Source organism: Hyla sarda, chromosome 4 (genome assembly GCF_029499605.1).
Source record: "Hyla sarda isolate aHylSar1 chromosome 4, aHylSar1.hap1, whole genome shotgun sequence".
NCBI lineage: Eukaryota > Metazoa > Chordata > Amphibia > Anura > Hylidae > Hyla > Hyla sarda.
This window is the reverse complement of record NC_079192.1, coordinates 38,307,489-38,328,664: the sequence shown is the minus strand read 5'-3', so window position 1 is coordinate 38,328,664 and position 21,176 is coordinate 38,307,489. Positions and strand designations below refer to the sequence as shown.

Sequence of the window (21,176 nt, the reverse complement as noted above, 5' to 3'; positions counted from 1 at the left end):
CGGACATCCCGAACAGCCCCCCTGAGCTAACCGGCAGTGATTTACTTTCACTTTAGATGCGGTGTTCAACTTTGAACGCCTCGTCTAAAGGGTTAATAGCGCGCGGTACCGTGATCATTGCCGCGCGCTATTAGCCACGGGTCCTGGCCATTGTTAGAAGCTCCGCGTTATAGAAAGGGAAAGGACTCAGGACGTACTGGTACGTCCTTGGTCCTTAAAGGAGAACTCCGGAATATAAAAATTGTCGCCCATGCTGCCGACAGTAAAAAAAATAAAGATGTACATACCTTCCTCCGCTCCCCCGGGGCCTCTGGTCTCCGCTGCGATCCACTTCCTGGTTGCCGGTGGTCGGATTGCAGCTAAGTCAGACTCGGCCGGCGATAGGCTGAGCGGCAGTGTGAAAACGCTTCAGGACACAAAATTCTTCACTACACAGGCACCTGCGGCCGGGGCTGAAAACGTCACACTGCCGCTCAGCCTATCGCCAGCCGAATCGGGACTTCGCTGCGGCCGGTGATTGGCTGAGCGCAGTAATATTCTCCTACCACCGGCAACCAGGAAGTGGATCACGGTGGAGGCCGGAACCTGTTACCGAAGGCCCCGGGGGCGCGGAGGAAGGTATGTACATCTTTATTTTTTTACTGCCGGCACTATGGGGGATAATTTTTATGTTCTGGAGTTCTCCTTTAAGAGGTTAGGGACCAGAGCGTTTTTTTTTGCACATCTGACCACTGTCGCTTTAAGCATTAATAACTCTGGGATGCTTTTACTTTTCATTCTGATTCTGAGAGAGTTTTTTTTTCTTGACATATTCTAATTAAGGTTAGTGGTAAATTTTCATTGATACTTGCATCATTTCTTGGTGAAAAATTCCAAAATTTGATGACAAAATTTAAAATATTGCATTTTTCTAACTCTGAAGCTCTCTGCTTGTAAGGAAAATAGACATTCCAAATAAATGATATATTGATTCACATATACAATATACAACTTTATGTTTGCATCATAAAGTTGACATGTATTTACTTTTGGAAGACATGAGAGGGCTTCAAAGTTCAGCAGCAATTTTAAAATTTTTCACAAAATTTTCTAAATCGGAATTTTTCAGGGACCAGTTCAGTTTTGAAATGGATTTGAATTGCCTTCATATTAGAAATACCCAATAAATGACCCCATTATAAAAACTGCACCCCTTAAAGTATTCAAAATGACATTCAGTAAGTGTTTCACATGAATAGCAGCAAAGTGAAGGAGAAAATTCTAAATCTTCATTTTTTACACTCGCATGATCTTGTAGACCCAGTTTTTTTTTATTTTTACAAGGGGTAAAGGGAGAAAAATCTTTCTAAAATTTGTAACACAATTTCTCTCGAGTAAGGAAATATCTTAAATGTGTATGTCAAGTGCTCTGTGGGTCCACTACAAGGTTAAGAAGGGAAGGAGCGACAATGGGATTTTGGCGTTTTTTTCTGAAATGGTTTTTGGGGGGCATGTCCCATTTAGGAAGCCCCTATGGTGCCAGGACAGCAAAAAAAAAAAAAAAAACCCTCACAGGACATACTATTTTGGAAACTTCACCCCTCAAGGAACATAACAAGGAGTATAGTGAGCCTTAACACCCCACAGGTGTTTGACGACTTTTCGTTAAAGTTGGATGTGTACATGATTTTTTTTTTACTAAAATGCTGTTTTTCCCCAAAAATTAACTTTTTTTGCAAGGGGTAAGAGGAGAAAATGCCCCCCAAAATTTGTAACCCCATCTCTTCTGAGAATGGTAATACCCCATGTGTGGACGTCAAGTGCATTGCGGGCGCACTACAATGCTCAAAAGAGGAGTCACATTTGGCTATTGGAAAGCAAATTTTGCTGAAATGGTTTTTGGGGGACATGTCCCATTTAGGAAGCCCCTATGGTGCCAGGACAGGAAAAAAAAACCAAATGGCATACTATTTTGGAAACTACACCCCTCACGGAACGTAACAAGTGGTACAGTGAGCCTTAACACTCCACAGGTGTTTGACGAATTTTCGTTAAAATTGGATGTGTAAATGTTTTTTTTTTTTTCACTAAAATGCTGGTTTTCCCCCAAATTGTAAATTTTTACAAGGGGTAATAGGAGAAACTGCCCCCAAAAATTTGTAACCCTATTTCTTCTGAGTATGGAAATACCCCATGTGTGGACGTCAAGTGCACTGTTGGCGCACTACAATGCTCGGAAGAGAAGGAGTCACATTTGCTAATTTTGCTGAAATGGGTGGGATGTCGCATTCAGGAAGACCACATGGCATACTATTTTGTAAAGTACACCCCTCATGGAACATAACAAGGGGTACAGTGAGCCTTAACACCCCACAGGTGTTTGATACATGTTCATTAAAGTGGGTTGTGAAAAATTAGATTTTTTACACAAAAATGCTGGGGTTACCCCAAATTTTTCATTTTCACAAGTGGTAAAAGGAGAAAATGTCACCTTAAATTTGTAAATACATTTCTTTGGAGTAAGGACATACCTCATGTCTGGGCGTAAACAGCTCTGCAGGTGTACACCGGTCTTGGAAGAGCAGGAGCGCAGTCAGGGGCCTTGAACTTCTACATAGCTGCCTATGGAGCCAGAACAGCGGGACCCCCTCAAGGAGCATTACATGGGGTAAATTACTAAAATGGTGTACAGTGGGACGTAAAATTATAAAACAGGTTATGTTCCCAAAATGATGACCCAAAGCATAGCCAAAACTCAAAAATATGCCCACCCCAAACCTTATGCTCTGAATCATCATTCTGGGAATGTGATGTGTGTGGCCGTCTCTAACCTGTTGCCTCAAATGTGCACCCCGCTCAGGTGGAGAGAGAGCGCTGCGCATTTGAGGCAACATAAAAAAGTCCCCAATGATAGTGACTCAGTGACCCATGACCCATTTTTGAAAAAAATACCCCCAGAGGTCTTATCAGGTTTTTTCTTTTATAAAAGAGTTTTTTGGGCAATTTAGTGGTTTTATGGGGTTAAAATTTGGAATGTACTCTGGACTTGGTACATTGGGGTCAAATTATGGGAAATTAAAATGAATAGGGAAAATTTTGTACTCCATGGAAGTGTGATACTCCCGTAAGCAGTTTTTAATGCAGAGGCCCGGATTATCGGGGCAGGTGTCACATTGAGTGATGGTGTCCTTCCATATCCCCCTCTTGTTACACATTCTGCATTTTTTCTGATATCGTCCCTTCTTTCCAGTGTGGGGTACCTCACGTGGAAAGTGCTGGCCTGGGACGATCCTGGCACCTATAACTTCAGTTCCTTTGGCTCTTTCCCGGTCGCCAAAGATCAGGGCCTTATGGACTTCTTCTTGGACCTGGAGTTATGTCCCTGTGTTGCCAGCGTGCTGGGACACTACAAAAGTTGTACATGGCAACCTGTACCATGTAGACCGCTACTTTTTTGTACCATACCCGTGTTTTGCGCATGGCGTTATATGGCTTGAGGACTTGATCAGAGAGATCAACTCCCCCCCATATACTGATTGTAGCCCAGAATAAAATCAGGCTTGAGGACCGTTGTTGTGATACCTCCCACAGGGACAGGTGAGCTGCCGTTACCATGAATTGTGGTCAGCATAAGGACATCCCTCTTATCCTTATACCTGACTAGCAACAGGTTCTCATGGGTAAGGGCACGGGACTCACCCTTAGGCATAGGTGTCTTAACATAATTTAGAGGGAGGCCTCTCTGGTTCTTCCGCACGGTCCCACAAGTGGACGTGGATCTGGTGGCAAGGGATGTGAACAGATGGATGCTGGTATAAAAGTTGTCCACATTGTTGTCCAATTGGTGCACAGGGTCCCGAACGATTTTCCCGCTAACACCCAGAGTGTGGGGGGGGGGGACATTCTGGGGGTTCAATACGGGAATCTCATCCCTCATATACTCTACAAACTTTGTGAAAGTACCTCCGGGTACACTTAAAAGTTTAGAGTTTCACACCATACCGCGCCTGTTTCGATGGAATATACTGGTGGAAGATGAGTCTCCCCTTAAAACTGATAAGAGACTCATCTACCGAGAGCTCCCTGAGGGGGCCCGAAAGTGATCTATGACTGGCCTCACTTTGTAAAGCCAGTCATAGGCGGGATCACTTCGAGGGGGACATGCCGCATTATCAGCGTAATGCAGGCTTTTCCGAATGGCCTCGAACCGCCTCTGTGCCATGACCATACTGTAGAGTTGGATCTGGTAGATGATGTCCCTGCAGCACGAGGCCCCAAAATTTCCTCATTTCGGCTGAATCAATGGCGTACCATTCATTGGGCCTAGCCAAAAGCGAATCTGGGTGGTGGGCGATGAACTATTGGGCTAACAGATTCGTCTGCTCCACCATTTTTTTAAAACTTCTTTTTTTTTTTTTTTTTTAAACTTCTACCTTTCCTTCACAGACAAATTCCCTGACTACAGGTGGCAAGAGGCCACTCCTTCTGCCCTGAGGGGCTCCGATCTTCACAAAAGGGGGTCCCTGGTTCCTTCTCGCAGCTCTGCCCGCTGACTGAACTCGGTGGGCTAGCAGAGCTGCGAGAGGGGTCATTAACCCCTCCCCTGCCGGCTGCTATTGTTTGGCCAATAGCAGCGCTCCTGTGGAGGGGGGGGGTGACAAAATCGCCACCTCCCCATAGATATAGTAGGTGATTGGGGGTGAAATCATTCAGCAGGCATCCCGTGCAAATGCCCAGGGGGGTCCTGAGTGATTGCGCCGATTCCGGGTCATACGGGTCTATGGTGACCCGGAATATAAGGGGGATCGTGGTTGTCCAAGACACCCACGATCCCCCTGAAGGGATAGGAGGGAGATGGCAGGGGTGCCACCCCTCCTATCCCTACTATTGGTCGTCAAGAAGCGATGACCAATAGCAGATCGGGGGCGGGGGGGGGGGGTTAACGTTCGGTTCCCCCGTTCAGCCCACCCACAATAGGCGGGGAAGAATGGGGGAACATTCCTGTGACCGGCGCCAGAGGTCACTTACCCATCGACGGCGGCGGAGGTGACGATTGGCGGGCGGCGATGACATGCGGCTGGCTCCCTGCTGCAGGCTACGGAAGCCGGTGAGTTTCCTAGCAACATCTGGAGGGCTACAGTTTGGGACCACTATACAGTGATCTCTAAACTGTGGCCCTCTAGATCTTGCAAAACTTCAACTCCCAGCATGCCCACACAGCACAGTTGCTGTCTGGGCATGCTGGGATTTGTAGTTTTGCAACACCTGGAGGGCCGCAGTTTGGAGATCACTGCGCAGTGGTCTCTAAACTGTAGTCCTTCAGATGTTGCAAAACTGCTAACCCCAGCATGCCCAAACAGCTGTCTCTGCATACTGGGAGTTGTAGTTGTGTACCTCCAGCTGTTGCATAACTACATCTCCCAGCATGCCCTTCGGCGATCAGTACATGCTGGGAGTTGTAGTTTTGCAACAGCTGGAGGCACACTGGTTTTAAAATACTGAGTTAGGTAACAGAACCTAACTAAAGGTTTTCCAACCAGTGTGCCTCCAGCTGTTGCAAAAGTACAACTCCCAGCATGCACGGTCTGTCAGTACGTGCTGGGAGTTGTAGTTTTGAAACAGCTGGAGATTTGCCCCCCCCCCCCCCCCCCCCCCCCCGGGCGAGTTTACAGTGAGTTTTCTGCTTCAAAGTTTGAGCTGCTGCGGCAAGTTTTTCACCGCAGCGCAAACTCCTAGTGGGAAACTCGCCGTAAACGCCCGCAAGTGTGAATGTACCCTAAAAACGCTAATTCTACACTAACACATAATAAAGGGTAAAACACTACATATACACCCCTTTACACTGTCCCCCCCCCCCCCAATAAAAATGAAAAACCGTATCGTACGGCAGTGTTTCCAAAAGGGAGCCTCCAGCAAAACATTTTTCTCATTTTACCCCTTATGAAAAGGAAAAGTTGGGGGCTACTCCAGCCTGTTAGTGTAAAAAAAAAAAATAATAATTTTTACACTAACATGCTGGTGTTGCCCGATACTTTTTATTTTCAGGTGAAAGGAAAAAAATGGCCCCCAAAATTTGTAACGCAATTTCTCATGAGTATGGAAATACCTCATATATGGGCATAAAATGCTCTGCAGACGCACAACGAGGCTCAGGAGTGAGAGTGCACTATATACATTTGAGGTCTAAATTGGTGATTTGCACAGGGGTGGCTGATTTTAAAGTGGTTCTGACATAAACACAAAAAAATAAATACCCACATGTGACCCCATTTTGGAAACTGCAACCCTCACGGAATGTAACAAGTGGTATAGTGAGCCTTAACACCCCACAGGTGTTTGACAAATTTTTCATTAAAAATTGGATGGGAAAATAAAAAAAAAAAATGTTTTCACTAAAATGCTGGTGTTAACCTAAATTTTTCATTTTCACAAGGGAAAATAGGAAAAAAAGCCCCACAAAATCTGTAACCCCATTCATTCTGAGTAAGAACATACCCATTATGTGGATGTAAAGTGCTCTGCTGGTGAACTACCATGCTCAAAAGAGAAGGAGCACCATTGGGCTTTTGAAGAGAAATTTTGTCCAGAACTGAAGGCCACGTGTGTTTACAAAGCCCCCATAGTGCCAGAACAATGGACCCCCCAACATGTGACCCCATTTTGGAAACTACACCCCTCATGTGTAATAAGGGGTACAGTGAGCATTTACGCCCCACAGGTGTCTGACAGATTTTTGGAAAATGTAATTTCTCATTTACACAGTCCATTGTTCCAAAGATCTGTCAAACGCCAGTGGGGTGTAAGTCTTAACTGCACCCCTTATGAAATTATGCGAGGTGTAGTTTCCAAAATGGGGTCACATGTGTGTGTGTGTGTGTGGGGGGGGGGTCCACTGTTCTGCGACCATGGGGGGCTTTGTAAACGCACATGGCCCCTGACTTCCATTCCAAACAAACTCTGTCTCCAAAAGCCCAGTGGCGCTCCTTCTCTTCTGAGCATTGTAGTGCGCCACCCATGGGGTATTTCCATGCTCAGAAGAAATGGGGTTACACATTTGTGAGGTGTTAAGGCTCACTGTACCCCTTGTTACGTTCCTTAAGGGGTGTAGTTTCCAAAATAGTAGGCCATGTGTTTTTTTTTTTTTGTGGCTTTTCTGGAACCATAGGGGCTTCCTAAATGTGACATTCCCCTCAAAAAACATTTCAGCAAAATTCACTCTCCAAAATCCCATTGTTGCTCCTTCCCTACTGAGCCCTCTACTGCGCCCACCGAACACTTGACATACACATATTTCCTTACTCGAGAGAAATTGGATTACAAATTTTGGGGGCTTTTTCTCCTATTACCCCTTGTAAAAATTCAAAAACTGGGTCTACAAGAACATGAGAGTGTAAAAAAAATTAAGATTTTGAATTTTCTCCTTCACTTTGCTGCTATTCCTGTGAAACCCCTAAAGGGTTAACACACTTACTGAATGTCATTTTGGATACTTTGAGGGATGCAGTTTTTATAATGGGGTCATTTGTGGGGTATTTATAATATGAAGGCCCTTCAAATCCACTTCAAAACTGAACTGGTCCCTGAAAAATTCCGATTTTGAAAATTTTGTGAAAAATTGGAAAATTGCTGCTGAACTTTGAAGCCCTCTGATGTCTTCCAAAAGTAAAAACATGTCAACTTTATGATGTAAATATAAAGTAGACTTATTGTATATGTGAATCAATATATAATTGAATTGGAATGTCTATTTTCCTTATAAGCAGAGAGCTTCAAAGTTAGAAAAATGCTACATTTTCAATTTTGTCATCAAATTTTGGAATTTTTCACCAAGAAATGATGCAAGTATCAACGAAAATTTACAACTAACATCAAGTAGAATATGTAATAAAAAAATAGTCTCGGAATCAGAATGAAAAGTAAAAGCATCCAAGAGTTATTAATACTTAAAGTGACAGTGGTCAGATGTGCAAAAAATGGCCGGGTCCTTAAGGTGAAAATGGGCTGGGTCCCTAAGGGGTTAATACTGCATCTATACTATACTCCTGTTAAACTGTAGGTGTCTACTCTTCTGATACTTGTTTCCGTCGGATGTGGGCTCTGTTATTCATGTTGTGTGGAGTTGTCCATGTGTTTAACCCTTTTGGAGGGCTGTCATGCAGTTCTTGTCTGACCATCTAGAGTTCCCCTTTGTGTTTTCCCCAGTGGTTTGTTTGTTGGGAGTCATTAATGATTTGGAATCGGGTTCACATAGACGCTTGCTGATACGTTTCTTACTTTTTTGTGCGCGTAAGGTTGTGATCATCGCGTGGAAGGATGCGATGATCACAACCTTATAATGGTTTTTATAATGGGGTAATTTATGGGGTATTTCTAACATGAAAGCCCCTCAAATTCACTTCAAACTGAACTGGTCCCCGAAAAATTCCAATTTAGAAATTTTCGTGAAAAATTCCAAAATTGCTGCTGAACTTTGAAGCCCTCTAATGTCTTCCTACAGTAAAAGCATGCCAACTTTATGATGCCAACATAAAGTAGACATATTGTATATGTGAATCAATATAACATTTATTTGGAATATCCATTTTCCTCACAAGCAGAGAGTTTCAAAGTTAGAAAAATGCTAAATTTTCATGAAATTTAGGTGTTTTTCACCAGGGATGCAAGTGACGACGAAAATGTACCACTATGTAGATAGAATATGTAGAAAGAAGTATGTCACAAAAAACAATCTCGGAATCAGAATAAATGGTAAAAGCATCCCAGAGTTATTAATGCATACAGTGACAGTGGTCAGAATTGCAAAAAAAAAAAAAAAAAAGGCTTAGTCCTTCAGGTGAAAAAGGACTCAGGAGTTCTGCGGTGTATAACACTTATCCCCTATCCACAGGATAGGGAATAAGTATCTGATCTTTTCAGGACATAGGGATGTCTGCCGGTCACTCACCATTCCCTGACCGGCGCGCGTCCTTCGGTCCTCCTCCGCTTCTCCGCTTCTATGGTTGTATGCATGGGACATCAGTGACGTCCGCCTGCGACCATAGAGACGCAGGAGGATCGCAGGTCCATCGCAGGAGGATGCACGTCGGCCGGGGCCTGGTGAGTGGCCGGCGGCGCATCATCTTCTTCAGTGATCCGGTCACTGCTCCTAAAGGCCCGGGACTGCTGCTATGGTCCATAGCAGTAGATGGTGACCCCGGGCCGGAGGAGCAGTAATCAGAACACTGTGGGGGCAGTACAGACATACAGCCTCCAGCCATACATTGTATATGGCTGGAGGCTGTATGTCTGTGGGGGTGGACTGTCTACAAATGTGGGGTAACTCCCGACCTAATGTGGGGTAACTCCCGACCTTATGTGGGGGAAGCTGCCTACTATTGTGGGGGAACTGTCGACCTAATGTGGGGGAACTGCTGACCTAATGTGGTGGGAGCTGCCAACTATTGTGGGGGAACTGCTGACCTAATGTGGGGGGGAACTGCTGACCTAATGTGGGGGGAACTGCTGACCTAATGTGGGGGGAACTGCTGACCTAATGTGGGGGGAACTGCTGACCTAATAAGGGGGAGCTGCCTACTATTGTGGGGGAACTGCTGACCTAATGTGGGGGAGCTGCCTACTATTGTGGGGGAACTGCAACCTAATGTGGGGGAACATGCTGCCTACCTAATGTGGGGGAACTATACTGCCTACCTGATGTGGGGGGGGGGGGACTACAAGGTACTGTACATCGCGGTAGAAGGGGTAGTCTTATACAGCTAGTATATCCCAAACTCTATATTTTAACTGTAAAAGTTGGGGGTCGTCTTATACGCCCAGTCCTCTTATACGCCGGCATATATGGTATATGTATTAGTTTTAAAAGGGGTTATCCAGGTATCCAGGTGTCTCAAATTTGGGTATAGTTCTGCAGCTCAGTTCCTTTGAAGTGAATGGAGCCACCCAACCTGGAGACATGTAATTTTTTCCCCGAAACAGCTCCCCATTCTTTATCCAGGTTTGGTGTGGTATTACAACTTGGCTCCATTCACTTCTATTCCTGGATAACCCCTTTAAACCAAAAGTCTAGGGAGAAGCAGTTCCAGAGTTTGTTCCTAAGTGCCAAAATTTCACCTAAAATAAGAGCAAATCACATAAAGAATACTAATAAATGCAAATTGTTCAAATCAGCAGAAGTTTATCTCTTTCTACAGTGAGGTCAGGAGCAGGGGTGGGATTCAGCCAGTTCACTCTGGTTACTGTGAAATGGTTACTAAAATAACAGTCGGTTCTGCAAACCTGGGAGAAGCTGGATTCCCAAACGGTTCCCTGGCCGGGTTGCCTGTATTGAATTGTAAATGCATCCTTAGAATATACTTACGGGTGCCGAAGAAGCGAAAAAGGGGAGACCTCATCTATTCCTCTTTGGAGAGGGGATGGGGACCATGGTTGAGGTCTCTTCATGAGCTTAGGAACCACGTGCAAGTAATTCTAGAGGCGAGTGGGACATTTTGTCAGTGGGAATTGAATGTGTAAATGCAGTTTTTGAGGGGGCGGCAGAGGGCCCCCGCGAGGGCTTGGGAATCTCATAGGAGGGGTATGGGGTGGGATATCTGGTTGTATGATGTCATATTAATCTATATAGGAAACTGTGTTTGTTTTGCTTTTCATTTCTATACCTGATAAGCCATGTGCGGGGTATGCCCCGAGGCACTTCTTCTGTATTAAACTTGAAAACCAAATAAAAATATGTTTAAAAAAAAAAAAGAATATACTTACAATTAAATTCTCAGTGGCCGGCGGTGTACATGAGCTACAGGCTCCCAAAACCACAGATTGGCACTGCCTGCAGGATGTATGCTGTTTGATGATGTAATCACGCTGCCTTCATCCGTATATAGCTGCAAGGCCTGGGGCTGGAGCTGTTGTGGAGTAGGTAAGTATATTATGTACAGTGGGGAATTAGTATATGGATTCATTTAGTATGTTGGTTTATAGTATATGGATTAATTTAATTTATGGGAGTTACAGTCTATGGAATACATTAATATGTAAGGGTTACAGTATATGGGATAAAATCATATATGCGGGTTACACTGTATGGCATACATTCTTACATGGGAACCCAGTACTGTATATTAATTCATATATGGGTACTGTATATAATTCATGCAGTGTTTTGAACTTTGGGGCTATGAACTATATTATAAAGAATTTCCGGAGTGGCTTGCTTTAGTAACTATAATGTGTGGAAGTATTACGTTTTGTGGTAGTATAATATTAAGAGGGTACAGTGTGTGGCAGTATTATATTCAGGGGTACAGTGAGTGACAGGGTGGTTGTTATTATTGTATTCAGAAGGATCTGCTGACAATGTGAGGAGCCAATGCCGTCTGGGCATTGAAAACTGCAGAGTGAAGATGTAGCTAAAAAAAAAAACTCATGTCATTCTGGAACAGATAGAGGGGGGAAAAAATAAAAACTATGGAGAAGACGTCACCAGTGAGTCACTGATATTCAGTATTCTGCCTGACTGTGTCTCATCAGTGGTGTAGTCACTTGTAAGGTCTACAGCTCCTACCATAGCTTTACCACTACTTAGGTAATGCTGGAAGGTGTTGTAATTTGCTGTGACACATTACAATGTAAGCTTACATCTCAATGTGGGTCCTGCACAGCACATAGTGTACCAGAAAAATTAGCCATCCTTTCCTAGTGTCCAAAGGAGCAGCTGATCCTGGCACAGGCCGTGATCTGTAGAGATGGGGCGCTATGAATATCAGTGCATACACTTTAGTAATACAGGGGTACTATTAATAAAGTAGTCATACTTATTGGCTTCTAGCCATACCCACATGCTGCAGTTAAGTCTATGCTATTGTATGTTCAGTGTAGGTTCATAGTTATAATGGTCCAGAAAGGACTATGATAACAATATTTTAACCACTAAACTTACATATTCAGAATAGGACTGCTGCCCTTTGCATTAGCTCTGCCCCACCCCATCATTTTCTCTATCTAATCATGTTCTGGCTGCTGCAATATTGTCAATGTTGTACTTGGTCTAGGATTGGCATTGTAATGTTAGGCTATGTTTGCATTAATGGTAATTAGCTTCCATGGGACTTTCCGTTATTTCTGATGGCAAGAATATCAAGTCTGCATCCTCAGAGACATACCATAGCTTGGTGCCTCTGGGCCTTAGTGCAAACTCTGCAACAGGGCCCCATTATAGGGTCAGGGTACATGTATGATAATTGCCCCTGCTTAGCTGTCATGGCTCTGTTATAACCGCATAACTATACACCATCTAATCTGATTATTATAACATATCTGATGTATTATAGAACTCTGTGAAACAGGCAGACAATGTAAACTTCCTTAATAGGTTCTCCTTGTTTTGTGTCCTTGGTATTAGTGATGTCAACCCTTGCTGCCTCATATGTGCCTTTCTGGCCTAAATCATTTTTTTAACTGATCTGTTGGACAGCTCCACAGCACTTTGAGACAAGAAAACCCACTATTTATTATAATGATGCAGAAAGAATAGGACATGATTGTCTGCTCATCATGACTCACCGCCTCTGCATTCTTCACAATAATTTCCTATTACTGTGGCAGGGTAAATAATGGATGCTCCAATGTACTACTCACTTGATAGGTTACTTCCCAGAGAGTGGTATAATTCATTCTTATACATTTTTATTTACCAATGCTGAAGTGGAAAATAGATAGTATACTATTATATCAGATATCAATACATTTATATTCCTATTGTGGGACAGTGATAGAAATTGTTGTTGGGGATCTTAATATTTCCCCTAGGTACCTGTCGTATTTGGACACCAGGTTTTGGGAAGCGCACATCCCATCCAGGGAAAGCTGGGTGAAATATGGGGAATTCAGAAAATATTTAAAATCCCTGGCAAGACTTAGGCTGGGTTCACACCACGTTTTTGCCATACTGTTTTCAATCAGTTTTTCTAAAGAAAACCGTATGGCAAAAAAACGGACGGAACCGGATGGGAAAAAGTTAATTGAATGCGTCTTTAAACCGTATACTGTTTTTAAAAGGGCATACTGTTCCGTCTGTTTTTATAAAAAAAATTTAAAAATTATAAGTTTTTGATTATTTTGTCCATTTTTAATGGGAGGGGTGTTCGGTGGGGACTTAAGGATGAAAATGCGCATGTGCAAAGTAAAAACTGTATATGGTTTCCCGTATGGAACCGTATACATGTGTGTTTCCCATTAACATCCATGTGAAAAAAAAAAAAAGTATGCGGTTACAGTACATTTTTTAAACTGGAATCAAAACCGTGGTTGACCACAGTTTTGTCTCCAGTTTAAAAACTGTACTGCAACCGCATACGTTTTTTTAACATGGACGTCAGTGGGAAACGCAAATTTGACATAATGTCACACCAAACTCCAAAAATGGGCTGGATAAAATTGTCACCCTTTCAAAATTGTGGATAAATAAGATTGTTTCAAGCATGTGATGCTCCTTTAAACTCACCTGGGGCAAGTAACAGGTGTGGGCAATATAAAAATCACACCTGAAAGCAGATAAAAAGGAGAGAAGTTCACTTAGTCTTTGCATTGTGTGTCTGTGTGTGCCACACTAAGCATGGACAACAAAAAGAGGAGAAGAGAACTGTCTGAGGACTTGAGAACCAAAATTGTGGAAAAATATCAACAATCTCAAGGTTACAAGTCCATCTCCAGAGATCTAGATTTGCCTTTGTCCACAGTGCGCAACATTATCAAGAAGTTGATTATAGGTGTCAACGCAGGATAGTCCGGATGGTGGATAAGCCCCAAACAAGTTCCAAAGATATTCAAGCTGTCCTGCAGGCTCAGGGAGCATCAGTGTCAGCGCAAACTATCCATTGACATTTAAATGAAATGAAACGCTATGGCAGGAGACCCAGGAGGACCCCACTGCTGACACAGACATAAAAAAGCAAGACTACATTTTGCCAAAATAAACTTGAGTAAGCCAAAATCGTTCTGGGAAAACATCTAGTGGACAGATGAGACCAAGATAGAGCTTTTTGGTAAAGCACATCATTTTGCTGTATACCAAAAACGTAATGAGGCCTACAAAGAAAAGAACACAGTACCTACAGTAAAATATGGTGGTGGCTCAATGATGTTTTGAGGTTATTTTGCTGCCTCTGGCACTGGGTGCCTTGAAATTGTGCAAGGCACCATGAAATCTGAGGATTGCCAACGGATTTTGGGTCGCACCGTACAGCGCAGAAAGCTGGGTTTGCGTCCGAGATCTTGGGTCTTCCAGCAGGACAATGACCCCAAACATATGTCAAAAAGAACACAGAAATGGATGGCAACAAAGCGCTCTGAAGTGTTCTGAAGTGGCCACCAGTGAGTCCATATCTAAATCCCATTGAACACCTGTGGAGAGATCTTAAAATTGCTGTTGGGAAGAGGCGCCCTTCCAATAAGAGAACAACCACAAAAAAAAACCTTATCAGGGAAGGCAAATTATAAATCACAAACTCAAGTGCCAAACGGCACACAAAAGCCAAATGACCCCCAATAAAATTTAACTTTTAAAAATAACTACTAAAAGGACATAAGGTTAAAATCTCCTATATTGCCACAGTGAGTATATTATCATGTGAGTGAAAAGCTGTATTATTAAGCATTGGGTTTATATTCGACCCAAACCATCAGCTCTAGCTGACTACATGTATTTCACAGTGTTACATGTTTATTTTTCATAACTACCCAAGCTGCAGCCCTGGGTGTTTTTACTGTGGCAACAATGAAATTTTTAAAACCAATGAACAGACACTGCCCCCTAACTAGTTTCGCTCACTAGGAGCTTCATCAGAGGTAAATGCAGATGACTTAAGAGAGACCTGGAGCAGTTTGCAAAGGAAGAGTGATTCAACATTCCGGCTGAGAGGTGTAAGAAGCTTATTGATCGTTATAGGAAGTGACTGATTTCAGTTATTTTTTCTAAAGGGTGTGCAACCAAATATTAAGTTAAAGGTGCCAATAATTTTGTCCAGCCCATTTTTGGAGTTTGGTGTGACATTATGTCCAATTTGCTTTTTTCCCCTCCCTTTTTTGGTTTAGTTCCAATACACACAAAGGGAATAAACATGTGTATAGCAAAACATGTGTTACTGCAGTCCTTTTCTGTGAGAAATACTTCATTTTCTAGAAAACTTTCAGGGGTGCCAACATTTATGGCCACGACTGTATATGATGTATGGCACATCTTTCATGCTGGTGAAAAGGATTTTTCCTTCTACTCTGTCCCATCCAATAGCTATTCAAGGATAGATTTGTTTTTGGTGAAAAGGGTTGCTATTGGACCTGGTCAGGTCTTCCACTATTAAAGCTGTCAAATGGTCAGACCATACTCCCATTATGCTACTAACAAAGGAGAGAGATGTACCCCTGCCTACATATATGTGGCGCTGCAATAATTTTTTGCAAAGACATCCCAAATATAAAGAGATGTTCACTACGGATTTGTCTTAATATTTTTCATTCAACACTAAATCAGACCTACTCAATAGCTCTGTTTGCAATGCCCATAAGGTCTTCATAAGGGGTTCCTTAATTAAATTGGGTCATAGTTAAAAAAGTTATTGGCCGAGCAAAAATGGTGGAGGACCTGAGCAAGAAGTCACCTACTGATGTTCTTGCAGCTATGCTTAAGTCTATATGAATATCTATCCATACTTTGTTTTTTGATAAGTATGCTAGGCAAATGTATAAACTACGATCTTAATTCTATGCGTTCGACAACAAAACTGGAAAGCTATTATCTAGCAGACTTTAACTCAAACACACAGTCTAGAATACCTTACTTGTGGAATGCTTCTCTAACTCATAAGCTACAGTCTCCCAAAGATATTGCTAATAGTTTTATGGATTATTATGCGACTTTATATAATTTATCTCAAGACACAAGCATTCCTGAACCTACAGAAGCAGATATTACTTCCTATCTTAAAGATTTACATCTTCCCTCTCTGACCTAATCCCAACTATCTTTATTGAAGGCACCCATCTCACAATCTGAAGTTTCCAGTACTATAAAAGGGTTGCCTCTGGGCAAATCTCCTGGCCCTGATGGGTTACAGGCTGTTATTTTAAAACATTCTCCCACATACTAGTGTCACATGCAGCTGACTTCTTCATTAAGGCTATGCAGTTGGGTTCCCTGCCTAGAGAAAATCAGGAAGCGTTAATTGTCACTCTCCCAAAACCGGGTAAGGTGACCGATAGACCATGTCATTTTAGACCAATATCGCTTTTTAATATTTATATATTAAAATCTATGTGTCTATTCTAGCTAATCGTTTAGTGCCTTTACTGCCAGATTTAGTTTCTGTTGATCAAGTAGGATTTGTGTGAGGTCGACAGGCCTATGAAAACACTAGACACATTGTTAACCTGGTCCATTACTTAGATTCATAACAAATACCATATGTCCTTCTCACTTCAGATGCCAATAAGGCCTTTGACCGCATCAATTGGTCTTTTGAATTCTCGGTCTTGGGCGATATGGACTTTTCTGGTCCTATTCTAACAGCTATAAGAGCTCTTTATTCTGCCCCAATGCCAAGGTATTTACAAATGGAATCCTGTCAAATACTTTTTCGATAGGTTATGGCACCCGCTAGGGATGCCCGTTTTTTCCCCACTAATGTTTATTCTTTGCATTGAACCCCTTGCTTTGGCCTTTAAAGCAGCCTCTCAAGTCAAAGGTGTGCCGTTTGGTACTAATACTCATGTCATATCTATGTATGCGGATGATGTAATTCTATTTATGGTGGAGCCGGAGCAGTCCTTGGTTGAAGCCATTGATATTATTGAGAGATACAGTGCAGTGTCCTATTATAAATTAAATACTGCTATGTCTCAGATATTACTTATACACTTCTCTTCTAGGGCCTCAGACTTTTTGAAAGCTAAATTCCCTTTGGATTGGAGGACTGATAGTATTATGTATTTATGTGTTCAAATAACTCCTTTAGTAGCACATTTATATACTAAAAACTATAGTCCATTTTTGAAGACTTTTAAAGAGGATCTAGACAAACTGAGTAAGAATGAGATGTCATGGCTAGATAGAATAGCAGCCTTTAAGATGCTAGTGCTTCCCAAACTACTTTATCTCTACCGCACACTTCCCATTTCCCTTCCCATGTCCTTCTTTAACCAACTACAACGAATGTTGTCAGGATTCATTTGGAGAGGGGGCAGAAGGAGAGTGTCTGCAGTGGTCCTCACACAACACAAAGATAGAGGAGGTCTGGGCTTCCCAGATCTTTTTCATTATTACTTAGCTACTTTAACCATTCAATTGAAATCCTATTGGGCCACAGATTATAGATGCCCGTGGTTGCAACTAGAAGCTTACTTTAGCAAACCGATAGATTTAAAATCCCTTCTGTTTCTATCATTATGGAATCTAAAGGTTTCTCAGACTCTCTCCTCTCACGATTGCAGGGCTACATTGCTGGTCCATATTGAACAAAAATAAAATAGGAAAGACCAATGGCACATGTCCGCCACATACTCCTTTACAAATTCTACATTTTGTAATACATAATTTAGATTTAGCTGAATGGGTTGATACTGGTCTTATCTCCATAAATCAATTATATGAACATAATTTTCTAGGCTCGTTTGATCGCCTTTCTAAAACACATCATATTTCCCCTTGAGATTTCTTTAACTTCTTGAAAATTAGATATCTCCTGAACTCTCATGACCACCGATCCTGGAATTATTAAGATTTGCTTCAATTAATGTCTATACGATTTAAGGGGCTTTGCTTCATTTATGACTTGTTGGAGGCTTCCAAGCCATTATCTACATATGCACCATACAAATCATGGGAGACAGATCTCTCCCGTACGGATAAAGAGTGGGCAATAGCCTGTAGGTGGGCACGGAAGGCCTTGCCTTGTATACCACACTTAGAAGCGGCTATCAAATCTAGGCTAGGGTGGTATCTCACTCCAGATAAGTTGCAGATCATATACCCGGGTTCGCTTCAGAGTGTTGGAGGGGGTTTGGCAAAAAGGGCACCTTATTACATGAGAAGGTGTGGCACATCCTCGGCTGTCACATTACTTTGACACCTTCTCTAGCTATTTTATTGCTAGATTTACATCACATTCCACCTCTATACAGATGTATTGTGAGCAAAGAAATTTTGACCAAATTAGTAATCACCAGACATTGGAAATCTGCTGTTCCTCCGGATATAGCAGAATTGCACTCCTCACTAACTTACTCTTAGGATTGTGAGAAAGCTATTTCTCCCAACACAGATAACATCCCCTCCCTGAATAAAATGTGGCAGCTGCGGTTGTGTACTAGTTATTTACAGTCTTCAATTGTGAGTTTGTGGTGTGATGACTCACTCTTGCAAATAGGTGCGGTTGCAGTATAGAGGCAAGGAAGCAGTATTTTCCAAATCAAAGTTCAGTGTTTTATTCACACTTGTCACACAGCAAACCGTCTTTAAATTGAGAACAAAGGAAAACGTAACAAAAGTCCACCTGTATTCCTTAGGTGTTTGTTCACATCCTCAGAAAATGCCATGCGGCATCAAGCAAGTCTTTTCCAGGCCTTCAGGCAGGCTGCTCACCAACTTCCAACCTTGGAGCAAATGTAGGGAAGAACTCCACTCTCAGCTCTCTCTGGAAGTGTGAGGTGCAACTAGCAAATCCCCCTCCGCTGGTAAAACAGGTTGCCTTTAAGGCCAACAAAAGGCGGCCTGGATTGTGGGGAATGACCCCCACCCTACACTTGGTCATTCCCAGTAAGAGCCGTCCCGGATTGGCCTTCCAGCCATACTACGGCCATAGTGCCATAGCATTTTTGTCCTTGGCTTGACACATCCACTTAAGGGGGGAATGATCCGTGACGAGACAAAATTTCCTTCCCAACAGATAATAGCGGAGAGACTCGAGTGCCCACTTAATGGCCAGGCACTCTCTCTCCATTATACTATACCTGGTCTCGGCCAAGGTCAGTTTTTTGCTGAGAAATACAACGGGATGCTCTTCCCCTTTGACTTCCTGGGAGAGTACAGCACCAAGACCTACCTCAGAGGCATCAGTCTGTACCACAAATTCCCTTTTGAAGTCGGGTGTCACCAACACCGGAGACCCACATTGGGCCGACTTCAAAGTGGAAAACACCTGCTCTGCCTGTTCGATCCAACACACCATGACGGACTTGCGTCCCTTCAGGAAATTTGTTAAGGGCACTGCCACCATCGCAAAATGGGGGATAAACCTCATATAGTAACCCACCATTCTTAAGAACGACCTCACCTGTCGAGTAGTGACAGGTTAGGGCCAATTCCGAATGGCCTCTATTTTGTTTACCTGCGGTTTGACAACTCCATGCCCAATGACATACCCCAGGTATTTGGTCTCTTCCAACCCTATGGCGCACTTTTTGGGGTTAGCAGTTAACCCGGCCTTCTGAAGAGAGTCTACCGCTGTACTTTTGGAAGATGACACTCCCAATCTGTACTGTGGATAATGATATCGTCCAGATAAGCTGAAGCATACCGACAATGTGGGCGAAGTACAATATCCATTAGCCTTTGAAATGTAGCGGGAGTGCCATGTAAATCAAAGGGTAATACCTTGTACTGGAACAAACCTTCTGGTGTGATAAAGGCTGTTTTCTCTTTGGCAGTACCTGCCAGTACTCTTTGGTGAGGTCCAAAACAGAAGAATACAGAGCCTGTCCTAAGCTTTCAATAAGCTCATTAACTTTGGGAATGGGGTATGCATCAAACTTGGACATCTCATTAAGTTTGCGGAAGTCGATACAGAACTGTAACGTACCATCTGGCTTTGGTATTAAGACTATCGGACTGGCCCACTCACTCTTTGATTCCTTGATGACATCCAGTTTTATCATCTGCTGTACTTCTTCCAAGATGGCTTATCGCCGCGACTCAAATACCCGGTATGGTTTCAACCGTATTTTTACCTGGGCTTCAGTGACAATGTCATGGCAGATGACAGAAGTATGCCCAGGAAGGTCTGAGAACACGTCGGTGTTCCTATTGACGAACTCCCTGGCCTCCTGAGTCTGTGCAGAGGAAAGGCTATCAGCAATTTTCGCTGTGGCAACTGCTTCCCTCGCACCAGATTGAGGGACGGAAAACACCACCCATATCTTTTCGATCACTTCGTAGGGACCCTGACACCTGGCCAGAAATTTACTGTCGACCGTTGGTACCAGAACCCGATCTCCCGGGTTAAAATTCCAAACCCGAGCCTGGCAATTATAAATTCTGCTCTGAGCTGCCTCCATAAGTTCCCTCACCAGGGGCAACACTGTTTCCATCCGTTCCTGCAACTGAGTGACATATTCAATTACACTTTTATGCAGAGAGGGCTGTTGTTACCATGCCTCTTTAGCTATGTCTAACAGACCATGTGGATGTCTGCCGTATAGCAGTTCAAAAGGCGAGAACCCAGTAGAAGCCTGGGGCACTTCTCGCACTGCGAACATGAGATAAGGCAATAAAAGATCCAAATTTTTTCCATCTCTAGCCACCACCCACTTCAACATATTTTTTAAAGCTTGGCTAAACCGTTCTACCAGGCCATCCATTTGCTGGTGATACATGGAGGTTCGTAGCTGTTTTATCTGTAGTAGCTTACTGAGCTCTTTCATTACTTTTGACATAAACGGAGTGCCCTGGTCAGTCAACACATCTTTAGGTAAGCGGACTCGGGAAAACATATCCATTAGCTCCTTAGCTATTAGTTTGGCCGAGGTATGTCGCAGAGGCAGCGCCTCGGGATACGTAGTCGCATAGTCCAGGACTACCAGGATGTGTTGGTGCCCCCTAGCGGATTTTAGCAATGGGCCTACCAGATCCATAGTGATCCGTTCAAATGGGCCCTCGATAATCGGGAGCAGAACCTGGGGACTATGGTAATTTGGCTGGGCGCTAGTAATTTGGCATGTTGGACAAGATTCACAATACCTCTCGACCTCTTTATACACACTGGGCCAGTAAAAACGCTGCAAAATTCGGTCCTGTCTCTTCTGCTGGCCCAGGTGCCCCCCTAGAACATGTTGATTGGCTTACTCTAACACCAGTCTCCAATATGCTTTAGGCACCACCAATTGTTCCACATTCTCACCCCGCACCTGATGTACCCGGTATAACATCCCCTGATGGA

At 43.2% G+C, this 21,176-nt stretch overlaps 1 protein-coding gene across 1 annotated transcript in view; it reads left to right on the top strand.

The window, feature by feature from the left end:
- PDE4A (phosphodiesterase 4A) overlaps positions 1-21,176 on the top strand; it is a 1,221,221-nt gene that overhangs the window by 74,369 nt on the left and 1,125,676 nt on the right. The window lies entirely within an intron of this gene.